Source organism: Coffea arabica, chromosome 5c, assembly GCF_036785885.1.
Source record: "Coffea arabica cultivar ET-39 chromosome 5c, Coffea Arabica ET-39 HiFi, whole genome shotgun sequence".
Lineage (NCBI taxonomy): Eukaryota > Viridiplantae > Streptophyta > Magnoliopsida > Gentianales > Rubiaceae > Coffea > Coffea arabica.
In genome coordinates this window covers 32,676,944-32,684,258 of record NC_092319.1, presented here as the reverse complement: position 1 = coordinate 32,684,258, position 7,315 = coordinate 32,676,944, and the positions used below count along the sequence as shown (strand labels likewise).

At 38.6% G+C, this 7,315-nt stretch overlaps 1 long non-coding RNA gene across 1 annotated transcript; it reads right to left on the bottom strand.

Annotated features, from left to right (window-relative positions):
- Positions 1-913: 913 nt before the first annotated feature.
- Positions 914-1,932, bottom strand: LOC140007501 (uncharacterized). Its single transcript, XR_011814815.1, has 2 exons — positions 1,863-1,932; positions 914-1,079 (listed from the first exon to the last, which is right to left on the bottom strand). It is a non-coding gene; the product is annotated as an uncharacterized lncRNA (long non-coding RNA).
- Between the last annotated feature and the right edge of the window lie 5,383 nt (positions 1,933-7,315).

Here is a 7,315-nt window from a genome sequence, read left to right as displayed (position 1 = left end):
AAGTGCCTCAAAAGTAGGCCACACAGTCATACAAAAAAAATGTAATGGCCTCAACACTAGCATCACCCCAGCTAAATCTAACTACATCAGTCAAAAGGGGCTAAATTTTTTTTTTTCGTTCATTTCCAACTCATATCAAACAATTGGATCCTATTGAATTACATAGGACCATCCATCAATCTTTCTCTATCTCTCTCTCTCTTAGGCTCAACTACATTCTACTTCTCTCTAGTGAATATTGTCCCATACTCAGTTAAAATATTCTGCGCCAGATGGCTCATTTCTCTTACTATATGAACTGGACATCCGTTGACCTCCTGCACTTGTTCTTACAAAACATTAGTCCGTTCTTGTTCTTCGCAAATGGAGATCTTAAGTTTTTAGCATTGCCCTCAACTCTTAATTACTCGGGTACAAGAATTCGAAATAAGATAATTCACATCTCGAGCTGGCCAGTCCCAAGAGTAAATCACCATATTTAAGATTCCTACCCAACATACATATCTAGTCTTTCCCCAAGTATTACGATAAAATATTTATACCTATCACATTCATGATTCACAGCTTACACTCTAAAAGAGTACTTAAGCCTTTACTCATTCATATGATAAGGACCATAATACCATTTGGCCCAATCTCACCCCGCAATTACCACGCGAAGCGGCTCTGATTTTTTTTTTCTACAAGTGGTCACTTAACTTTCAAACCAGTCCCACAGTCCGGAATTCTAAACTTCAAACTTAGAATACACTACAAAGATCTGAAGCCTAAATTCTGATACCAACTGTGACGCCCCCAACTTCTCCCAAAGGCGAACCCAAGGGTATCCGCGGAACGCCTGCCCAGCTCTCGCCAGGACTCAAGACAAATCAAATCGAACTTAACGATACATACCAAATACTACGAGTCAAAATAAAGAAAAGTCGCTTCCTTAACTAAATATTTAAATCTTACATCATGTTCACAAAAGATACATCAAGTTCCAAAATGCAACCATTAAAAGTCGACTACACATTTACAGCCCCGATTCCAATCAAAAGTATAATCTAGTCGGCTTTACCAAAATCTTCCAATCCAACCTGTTAAGAAAAACAAACTAATAGGATGAGCCAATACTCAGTGAGGCCAAGAAAACACACATGCAAACACATAATCCAAGTAGCAACAACAATTACATTGTAGGTAAGGCTATCAAATTCGAATAATTCACATTTCGAATAGGAAAAATAAACAGAAACAATTCAAGGATACTGTAGCTCTCAGGAGCTAAATTCCACGTAGTCGAGTCGAAATCTTGATCACATCTCACGTTGACACTCCGTCAACCACATAAGTATCAAATCCGTAGATACACCACTTTTCTTCGAATCCCGTCACCGTTACACCCCCTTACCGGGCCCGCTCATCAAAGTTTTTGATAATACTCGAGTATATCATGGCAATACTGCACGAGTAATGCCGAGCAAGATCTCTCCAATAGATCATGCTCTACGAATATCTCATGGTTTGCTAAGCTTATCGACCAAGCCCATGCTGGCTCGATTCGCAAAGTTAGCCAACGAGTTTTGGGCGTCCCCCGAATATGAATACGAATACGAATATAAGTCAATGAGCAACGCTCAAATCGACGATTCCAAATAGGAATCACAAATACGGATCACATATACGAATCACAAGTACAAATCACATCCACATTACCATGTACAAGTTGGATACGAATTCACATAGCAAAATTCGAATATAATTTCATTTGAAAGAGAACGAGTGCGATAAAGTACACTCTCGTCTCAAAATTTCAAATTTTCATAACGGATAAGAAACAGATAACCACTTAACAACAAGTTCATGCACTTGACACTCACAGTGATTCAAGTAGCGAGTTCAAATGATGATTTAGGCGTCTCCCGTGAGATCCTCTGGAAGGTCCTCTTGAGCGCCTGAGCATTTAATAGTGAATTATCATTCACACATTCCAATTATCAAGGAAGATCGTGCACTACTACAATCTGGGGAAATTTCATGAAAATGAACCTCAATTACTAGTAAATCGAGGTTCAAGTGGAGTTTCTTAATGTACAAGAGCAATCGAGTTTTGTTATCTTGGAAATCAAGCATAAACGTTCAAGTATTATCGAAGGAATAAGGAATACTTGAAAAACTCCATTTCCTTGAAATTCAGAAAATTTCAGTTTTGATACGATATTTTGAAAAAAATCGTATCTCAGATTCCACATGTCGAAAATTGGAAAACTTGGTATCGTTGGAAACCTCTTCCAAAGTACTAAAAGTTCTTAGAAGACATTTTTCCATGAATCTAAGTGGAAGGTGTTCAAAAATGAGCTTAAAGTTGCTGTTCCAAATCACCCAAGATTGAGCTGGGGTTGGTTTTTCGCTAATTTTGAAAATTTAGCAGAATTCACTCGTTGCAAACCAGCCCTTGAAATTTGTAGCTCAATTAGAGGTGCAACTAAGGTTTAGGACAGAACAAGCGGATCAAGAATCAGAGTTTCGAGCACCAAGATATGGTAGCTCAAAGTTGGGTAAATTTCAAGACTGTTAACAAATTTCCAGATTTGGTTCTGACTTTGGACATTTAGTTAAGTGTCGAAACGGACTTGGATTGATACCAAATTTTGCAGTATAATACTCCTATATGAAGGGTATCTCTCCATCAAATTTTGTGAAAAAATACCTTCGGAAAGGTGGTTAATCAATCAACCAAAGTTTGGAAAATCCTTAAGGCAATCTGTCCAAAGCTAAGGTTTTCAAAAACGAGGCAGTTGCCGTGTATTGATCATAACTCCCTCAATTTAACTCGGAATTGGAAATGGTTGATAGTGTTAGAAAATACATTCACAGGGCTAAAATTTCACAGAAGAAATCGTTACAAGTTTCAGCATGCAACTGGTTCGAAATTAAGCCTAAATTTGCAGCATCATCAAATCATTTCGGCAGAACGGAGAAACAGGACAGTCGACTTCAGATGAATGGTGTGGCTCACACACATGAAACCAGAATGTGCGCTATACACCGTTGGAAATATAGGAACGTCTAGTTTCAAATGCCGCTAACGGCACTTGATTTCGACGTCGGAGTACGGAGTTATGGACGAAACACGAACACTGGTCTGGTTACGACGGCAACCGTTTTCCCAGATTACTAGTTTTGGAAATAAATTCGTTTGACCCACCAAAACTCAGTATTTTTCAACGAAAATTTGTACACAACTGCTACAACATGTAAACAACATAATCAGGCCATTAAATCTTCAATTTCTGCATTAAAATGACCGAACAGAACAGGGGTAAAATGGGAACTTTTTGCTTCAAGAGTTCAACAACGTTTCTGGCCACAATACACCTTTAATCTACTTCCTTAAGCTCTAATTCAGCAATAAAACCATCATCAAACATCATCACAGCCATCAACCCAAAGTGGGAGTTCATAGAGCCCACATTTCCAACAATACAAGCTACTACAGTGAAGATTCCAACTCAAATGCATAGATAAACTTCCATAAGACAAGTTTAAGGTGATTGATTACTACCTACTTTGATGACTGGTTAGGACAGAAGTTTCGGCCCCTTTGAAGCTTGAAGAAAACCGTGAAGCTCCTCCCTTTTTCAGCCTAAGTTGTTGTCCGAGTGAAAAGCTAAACGAATGTGAAGTTTGGTGAGAATCTATGGAAGTTTTGGTAGTGATTTGGTGAATTTGTAGAAGGAAATGATGAAGGTTTCGGTTGTCCCTTTTTGCTGCAGTCTAGCCGTCCATGAAGCTTTGCAGAAATGAAATGAGATTGCTGGTTCCTTTGCGTACATAAGACGCTTGACGTCTAATATTTTAAATACGTCAAATCAATTACAACTAGTGCCCTATGCGCGCGTTTTGTGTTCGATTTCTCTTACGTTTGTTGCACTAGTGCACTAAACCTCTAGGACACTTATATTTATATAAATATTATTCATTCTTAATTGTCCCAAAATAATTGTCGAAAGTCCCTCAATTAAGCGCGCACGTGAAACACGTATTTCTAATTTAGGCGCAATAAAAATTGAAACCTTTGAGAAATTCTTATAACGATCTTACCACTAACTATCACTTCAATATTTAAACCTAAAATTGCCTATTTTAGAACCATTGTATATGTCTTAAATTTTTGAGTTTATTGTACTCCTAATTGGCTAAAGTTTTCAGACACGTTTTCACTTTTTCACTAAACAAGCTTCTAAGAAAATAATTTTTGAAACGAGACACTTTAAAAATATAACGAATTCTATAAAACCATATATTTAGGTCTAATAAGGATAGAAAATGATATTTGGGCAAAAATCCAAATAGATAATTAATTGAGCCAAAATTAGGGGTTTAAAAAATAATAATTTTACGAGTCCTCACGTGAATTGAGTATTAATTCTTCAATTAACCTTTCTTAATCTATTATTGATCGTTCTTAATTCTCCAATATTAATACACTCTCAATTCAAATATAGTCTCGAAAAACGTGCACTCGTTGTTCCGAACTAAACGAGTTTTCGAAAAGTGAATTTTTCCAACAAAACGCTTTTAAAAATATAAAAGAGGCGTCGTTCCATATAAATGGATTTTAAATGATCGAAATAAATAATTTGTAGAAAAATGAGTAAATAAATATTTAAACAAACTACTAATATTCGATAAAATAAAATAAAAAATTTCGGGTCCTCACATCCTCCCCTCCTTAAAAGAATTTCGTTCTCGAAATTCACACTTCGGATAATAGTCATACCCCTTAAGAGTCATGCCTTTCAAATTAATCACTAACATACACCCTCCGATCCATATATCACAATTTCTATTTACCGAATTAGTAGTCAAACTTTGATTCTATCTTATGAATCTAAGGTTTTGCAAAAAGTGTGTACGGTACTAGGTCACTGAGAACCTTAGATAGACAAATAAAAGAAAGAATCATACCTCCAATGACTTTAGTAGAATCGGAAACATGTTGATAGCCTAATGCATAAACCCTAGCTGGTGCATTAGATCGACTTCCTCCAACACTAGGCTGCTTAGCGGCTGACTTTTCAGGCCTTTGGGTACTACCGCCTTCTTTTGGTACGGTCGGGCATTTCGATATCTGGTGCTCGGTAGTACCACAATACAAGCACTTCCCTTGTTTCCTAAAACAATCATTCTCCGTATGATTGAACTTGCCACAATAACCACAAACGACTTGGGGAGCCACAGATTGACCACTTGGAGGTATCTCTCTCGATTGACCTCGTCCATTGCGATCTCCTCTTGATTGAGTCCCTTTTGGCATGTTAGATATCTCCACTCCACCCGTTCCTTTTCCCTTTTTAAAAGGTGGGGCACTCTTATCTGCCTGTCCCGAAGGGTTACTAGAAGTGCTCCTCTTCTTAGCATGAAAGTCTCTAACTTGCAGCCTGGCACTCTCGACTCTCTGTGCTTTTTCTAAAACTTCAGTGAACGTAGAGATTTGGGCTGCAGCCAAACCCTGCTGGATTTCTACATTAAGTCCCTGCACGAACCGTCTAATCCTCCTCCGTTCATTAATCACCAATTCAGGAGCGTACTAAGAAAGTTTAGTGAACTTTCCCTCGTACTCCGCTACACTAAGGGTTCCTTGTTTCAACTTGATGAATTCATCCTCCCTTTTCTCTTGGATTAAGGGCGGTAGAAATTTCTCATTAAATTCCCTTGTGAAATTCTCCCAAGTCCAAGGGGTTTGAGTTCTCTCCCATTTTCCTTTTATTATATCCCACCAAGCACGGGCTACTCTCTCAAATTGGAAAGCAGCGAAATTCACTCGCCTATCCTCAGTGTAATCTAAAGCAGCGAATATGTTGGTCATCCTTTCCAACCAATTCTCCCGCCACCTCAGGATCAGGTTCGCCAAGAAACTTAGGCGGGTTAAATTTCAAGAACCTCTCTAAGGCTCTATCCACTCCTCTTTCCTGACCCCCAGGTTGGTTAAACGGTCCAGGGTCTTGTCTATCAGCCAAACGCTCTAGGATATCAGTCATCCTATTAATGGCAGTAGCCACTTGATTACCCTCGATATTTTTCTGACCTTGGAACGGTGCAGTTGCCGATCCCTGGTCACCCCCTTGAGGTTGGGCCTGACTAGCCCCTCGCCTACGACCTCAACCACGGTCTCGACCACGGCCTCGACCACCTCTTAGTCCTTCCATGACTTAGGCGTGCCTAGTGCAAGAAATAAATAAATTATGCGATGCATAACAAAAGCAGGAACCACTCAAGAAAATATTGGAATTAACAATAATTTACATTAATTAGCATATCAAGTTCATACAATTAGCAAGTCATGGGGTAGTTACAAAAATATAGCACACAGATGCCACAAGAGTACTTTTAATCACATACGACTAAAGTAAAGTCAAGTGCCTCAAAAGTAGGCCACACAGTCATACAAAAAAAATGTAATGGCCTCAACACTAGCATCACCCCAGCTAAATCTAACTACATCAGTCAAAAGGGGCTAAATTTTTTTTTTTCGTTCATTTCCAACTCATATCAAACAATTGGATCCTATTGAATTACATAGGACCATCCATCAATCTTTCTCTATCTCTCTCTCTCTTAGGCTCAACTACATTCTACTTCTCTCTAGTGAATATTGTCCCATACTCAGTTAAAATATTCTGCGCCAGATGGCTCATTTCTCTTACTATATGAACTGGACATCCGTTGACCTCCTGCACTTGTTCTTACAAAACATTAGTCCGTTCTTGTTCTTCGCAAATGGAGATCTTAAGTTTTTAGCATTGCCCTCAACTCTTAATTACTCGGGTACAAGAATTCGAAATAAGATAATTCACATCTCGAGCTGGCCAGTCCCAAGAGTAAATCACCATATTTAAGATTCCTACCCAACATACATATCTAGTCTTTCCCCAAGTATTACGATAAAATATTTATACCTATCACATTCATGATTCACAGCTTACACTCTAAAAGAGTACTTAAGCCTTTACTCATTCATATGATAAGGACCATAATACCATTTGGCCCAATCTCACCCCGCAATTACCACGCGAAGCGGCTCTGATTTTTTTTTTCTACAAGTGGTCACTTAACTTTCAAACCAGTCCCACAGTCCGGAATTCTAAACTTCAAACTTAGAATACACTACAAAGATCTGAAGCCTAAATTCTGATACCAACTGTGACGCCCCCAACTTCTCCCAAAGGCGAACCCAAGGGTATCCGCGGAACGCCTGCCCAGCTCTCGCCAGGACTCAAGACAAATCAAATCGAACTTAACGATACATACCAAATACTACGAGTCAAAA